We start from the raw sequence: 6010 nt of genomic DNA on the forward strand, positions 1-6010 counted from the left end.
TCGCATAGCTCTCGGTCGCTTGTGCTGTGTGAGCAGCGTCCCCATACCCTTGCCTGCTCCACCAGGCTCTGCCTGGGCCGCGGTTCCAGAGGCAAGAGCGAGAGACGTAGCACGGGCACCTCCGCTGCAGCCCTGTGGTGGCTTAAGCTGGGTATTCTTTTCAGATCTGTGTTTCGTGTTTTGTTTTTATTTTAAAACAGGGTTGGGGTGGGGGAGGTGGAGAAGGAGACAGAGATCCTCCATCTGCTAATTTACTCCCCCAATGCTGGCAACAGCCAGGCTCAAGATAGGAGCCTGGAACTCAATCTGGTTCTCCCGTGTGGGCGGCGGGGACGTAGGTGCTTGAGCCATCAGCTGCGCCTCCCGGAGTGTGCAGTGCAGGAAGCTGGGATTGGAAGCCGAGATGAGACTCCGCCAGGCCCTCTGATAACGGAATGTGGTGTCTTAACTGCGGGCCAAACGCCTGCCTCGGGAGTGGAGGTGCTTTGGGGGCTACAGCTGGCATTGTAACCCAGCCTCTGGGACCACTAATGTATCCCCTGCTTGCTTTATGCAGACAATCTGCTATGAAAAGATTCCTTTCCCTTTAACCTTAATGTTAATCCAAGTCTCTGGGACTTGTGTAAAAAAAACTGTGTTCTGGTAATTTTAAATGGCAGAAGCCCCTGCGCTGGCCCACGGCAAGAAGAGGGCGAGTGGGGGAAGTGGAGTGGGCTTCTGTCAGCACCAAGGTTTCCTCTTCCTCTGCAGAGAAATGGACTGAAAAGGGGGAAATCTTGGGGCAAAGTTGTGTGTGTTGTCGGCCAGGACACTTGAGACACGCCTGCAGGGGGCATTTAGTCAGCTCCTGCTGTATACAGGGACAGCACCGTGGGGTCGTGCTCTGGGCCCTTGGGCAGGGTCCTTCCTTGTCCGGGCCTCGCTGCTTCCCATGGTAGAATAGTGATTCCCGGATGGGGTGCTGTCGGCCTGTGGCTTTCTAGGATTCTGGCCCACCTGATTTGGCGACGCCTGTTGTTTCAGCTGCTACAGTGTGGGAGGCAAAGTCGTGTAGGAGCCCTGTGTCCTTTGAGATGACAAACGGGACTTCTTGAGTTCTTAGCAGCTCCCTGTGGGGGTGGCGCGGAGGCTTAGGCTCGCTTTGAAGACTGTGATGTAACCGTGGAACCTAGGTCACAGGCAACGAACATTTAAGTGACATCTCCCCTCCCAGGACGGAAACAGGCAGCTCCCCCTGGGCCTGGAAGAGACTGGGTCCAAGTGACATCATCTGGGTTTAGAGGAAACCGTATACACACATTTCCGATTTGAGCTGAACCTTGCTGGGCACCGGGGGCTGGAGCAGTGACTCAGGAAGCCTTAGAAGGAAATAAAGCATAAAGCTTTTTATAGCCTGCTGCTGCTCCTCTCCCACAACCCTCCACCGCGGCGAGGGAGGAGTCGGCCAATGCCCAGAGCCCCGGCTCAGAGTGTGTGAGCCGATGGGCTTGCCCAGCCCCTGGTGACAAAGCAGCAGGGCCCTCGCGAGCCTTAGTTCCGCCCCATGTGTTAGCAACCTTTGGAATGAGTATGAGTCGACACGCTCAGTAGCTCATATGTCGCGTTTTACAGTTTTATTTTCGTTTTTACAAAGATGGAAAATCTGGAGTCTCCTTTAGTGAAAACGTTTCTTGAAGGATTCGTTAACAGTGTAACCTTTGGATGCTGACTACGTGGAGGCAGGTATGATTCTCACTCACTTCGCCGTTTTGGCTCTGAGTTGGCGATGATAATTTTTCAGTTACTGCATTTCTAGTGAGAGATAGATTTTTGCACGTTTAATCCTGAACATTGCTTCATCTCTTTAAATTCTTGGCTGTCTTCTAGGAGCTGACAGTCTTCCTAAGGCATGGCCTGGGTAACCAGGACCCGAATGAGGGCCGTTTGCCACATGCGTGCCACACTGCCGGCTCCAGCTGAGCTCTTTTTTTTTTTTTTAATTTTTTTTTTAATTTTTTTATTTTTTGACAGGCAGAGTGGACAGTGAGAGAGAGAGACAGAGAGAAAGGTCTTCCTTTTGCCGTTGGTTCACCCTCCAATGGCCGCCGCGGACAGCGCGCTGCGGCCGGCGCACCGTGCTGATCCGATGGCAGGAGCCAGGAGCCAGGTGCTTTTCCTGGTCTCCCATGGGGTGCAGGGCCCAAGCACCTGGGCCATCCTCCACTGCACTCCCTGGCCACAGCAGAGAGCTGGCCTGGAAGAGGGGCAACCGGGACAGAATCCGGCGCCCCAACCGGGACTAGAACCCGGTGTGCCGGCGCCGCAAGGCGGAGGATTAGCCTAGTGAGCCGCGGCGCTGGCTTCTTTTTTTTTTTTTTTTTAGAAAATTTTTATTTAATAAATATAAATTTCAAAAGTACAACTTTTAGATTATAGCGGTTTTCCCCCCATAACCACCTTCCCACCCACAAACCATCCCATCTCCTACTCCCTCTCCCATCCCATTCTTCATTAAGATTCATTTTCAATTATCTTTATATACAGAAGATCAACTTAGTATATACTAATTAAAAGATTTTAACAGTTTGCACCCACACAGACACACAAAGTATAAAATACTGCTTGAATACTAGTTCTACCATTAATTCACATAGTACAACACATTAAGGACAGAGGTCCTACATGGGGAGCAGGTGCACAGTGACTCCTGTTGATTAAACAATTGACACTCTTCTTTATGACGTCAGCAATCACCCTAGGCTCTTGTCATGAGCTGCCAAGGCTATGGAAGCCTCTTGAGTTCACAAACTCCAACCTTATTTAGACAAGGCCATAGTCAAGGTGGAAGTAATCTGCTCCCTTCAGAGAAAGGTACCTCCTTCTTTGATGGCCCATTCTGCTCCTTAACAATGGTGAAATCTTCCTTTTAGTTCCCACCCGAGTGGACTCTGCACATCTCACGCCGCTTCTGCAAGACACCCTCGTCCACTTAATGCTGACTCCTTTATTTTAAAGAACAAACACTGAAGAAAAGCCCTCTTTGAGACGAATTGGTAAAATAGAGTGCAGTTTACCCAGGCTAGAGTCAGATACGTCTGTTCAGATCCTGTCCTGCCAAGTGCCATGTGGCTGGGGCAGGTGACAGCTCTGTGGCTCAGTGTCTTCATGGAAGAAACAGGAAAACTGTGTGAAGCCATCACTTGCAATGCCGGCACCCCATACCACTGGGCTGGCGCTCGTCCCGGCTGCTCCACTTCTGATTTGGCTTCCTGCCAATGCTCCTAGGAAGGCAGTGGGAGATGGCCCAAGTGCTTGGGCCCCTGCACTCATGTGGAGACCTGGATGGTGTTCCAGGCTCCTGGCTTCAGCCTGGGCCAGACTTGGCTGTTGTGGCCTTTTGAGGAGTGAACAAGCAGATGGAAGCTCTCTGGCTCTCCCTCTCTCTCACTCTATTAGATAATAAATAAATAACAAAAATTTTTAAAAGATTTATTGATTGATTGATTTGAAGGTCAGCGGAGTTGCAGAGAGGCAGAGGCAGAGAAAGAGAAAGAGAAAGAGTCTTCCATCCGCTGGTTCACTCTGCCGATGGTCGCAACAGCCAGAGCTGAGCCAGAAACCAGGAGCCAGGAGCTTCCTCCAGGTCTCCCACACGGGTGCAGGGACACAAGGACTTGGGCCATCTTCTACTGCTTTTTTTTTTTTTTTTTTTTTTTTTTGACAGGCAGAGTGGACAGTGAGAGAGAGAGACAGAGAGAAAGGTCTTCCTTTGCCGTTGGTTCACCCTCCAATGGCCGCCGCGGCCGGCGCGCTGCGGCCGGCGCACCGCGCTGATCCGATGGCAGGAGCCAGGAGCCAGGTGCTTTTCCTGGTCTCCCATGGGGTGCAGGGCCCAAGCACCTGGGCCATCCTCCACTGCACTCCCTGGCCACAGCAGAGGGCTGGCCTGGAAGAGGGGCAACCGGGACAGAATCCGGCGCCCCGACCGGGACTAGAACCCGGTGTGCCGGCGCCGCTAGGCGGAGGATTAGCCTATTGAGCCGCGGCGCCGGCCATCTTCTACTGCTTTCCCAGGCCACAGCAGAGAGCTGGATCAGAAGAGGAGCAGCTGAGACTTGAACTGGAGCCTATATGGGATGCCGGCACTGAAGGTGGCAGCTTTATCTGCTACGCCACAGCGCTGGCCCCCCCCCAAAAGTAAATCTTTTAAAAGATGAGAAAACGCCTTCCTCACAGGTAGTCGTAAGAGCCAGTGGGGTGGTGAAGCCCCTTGCGTGGCATGGGTGCCAGCACATGGGAGGGCCTGAGGGCACCTCTTCTGTCCCACCCGCTGTGACTTTGTCACCTTGGAAGCAAATGAGGCCAGTTTTATGGTGACTTTACAGTGCTTGGTCCAGCTCGTCTTTCCTGGTTATTAAAAGCACCCATTTCTCATTCCACTGGAAATCACAGAGACGGTTGGCAGTGTCCAGTGTCCAGTCTTCAGGTTCCTGCCCCCCAGAGCTGATGAACCGGGCCAGATGCGCTAGCTGTCCTTGGCATGTCCACATGGGAGCATCTGCAGCCTCCTGGGCACTTGAGGCTTGGTAAGCTCCAGAGAATGGGAGGCCTCATTCTTGTTAAAGGGCAGTCTCCTTATTGGAGGCACTTGACCAAGTACAGGAGGGGTTGCTGGCCAGGCCCCTTCCTCACTCTGTGTTGGCACCCCACTACCCGCCATTCCCTGCCAGAGGCTTGCCTCTCTCTGCCTGGGGGTGGGGGTGGGGGGAATGTGAGTCTATCAGAATTCTTGGCAGTTCTTGAGAGGTGCTTGCAGCCCCTAGCCAGGAGCCCTGCTGGCTGCATCAGGCCCACGTATTCCAGCCAACTCATTGCACTTCACCTTGGCTCTTCTCTGCTGAGGTCTCGACCTCCAATGGGAGTATGTGATACCTCTCCCAAGGCCTTCTGATTGCGGCTCCAGGTCACACCTGTCACAACCACAGGCTGGGCTGTGATGCCCCCGTGGTTGAGCCCCAGCGGCTCAGTCTTTGCAAGATCCCTGAAGGGTGCTGGATGCAGCTGTTCCAACAGTGTAAATCCCTCCAACTCAGCCTTGCAAATGACTGCCCCGCCCCGCCCACGCAGGCTGCCACCTGGGACCAGGGAGGAGTCAGCTCTTTTTCCCTGCAGGGAGAGCGAGCTGCATTCTGGTTGTTCTCAGATTGGATGTCTACAAGAGTTCAGAGCTCTGCATTAGAGAATGTGAAAACACTGAAAGGCATGGGCTCTATCTTTTGAGGGACTCTTGCGAGCTTTTGATAGAAACATTTTTTTAAGAGTTCATTTTTTTTTTTTTTTTAAGATTTAATTAATTTATTTGAAAGACAGAGTTAGAGAGAGAGGCAGAGACAGAGAGAGAGGTCTTCCATCCGCTGGTTCATTCCCCAGATGGCCGCAACGGTCAGAGTTGTGCCAAAGCCAGGAGCCAGGAGCTTCTTCCGGGTCTCCCACGCGGGTGCAGGGGCCCAAGGACTTGGGCCATCTTCCACTGCTATCCCAAGCCATAGTAGAGAGCTGGATCGGAAGTGGAGCAGCCGGAACTAGAACCGGCACCACATGGGATGCCGGCACTGCAGACCAGGGCATTAACCCGCTGTGCCACGGCGCCGGCCCCGACAGAAACATTATTAAATGTAACTGCCAGGCAGCATGGCAATGAATATCGCATGCCAGCTTAAATCTGCAACGGCTGAGTTAACAGCCAGAATAACAAATCTACCACCAGAGAGTTTAATGTCCGTCTGATAATTGAGAAATCAAGCAGATTATAGAAGATTTGAACTATGCAACAAGTTTGTTCTCATGTATATGGAACATTACCTCAGTAATTAGAGAATTCACATTTGGGATATTAATTAAATATTAGTCAACGTTATCATAAAGCAATAAATATATGGTTACAATAAGTTATAAAGACAAATATAATTATATAGCACTAAATTATATTAATGTAATAAAGTTAAATAATACATTAGAGAATTAAGATTGA

This window comes from Oryctolagus cuniculus, chromosome 20 (genome assembly GCF_964237555.1).
Source record: "Oryctolagus cuniculus chromosome 20, mOryCun1.1, whole genome shotgun sequence".
Lineage (NCBI taxonomy): Eukaryota > Metazoa > Chordata > Mammalia > Lagomorpha > Leporidae > Oryctolagus > Oryctolagus cuniculus.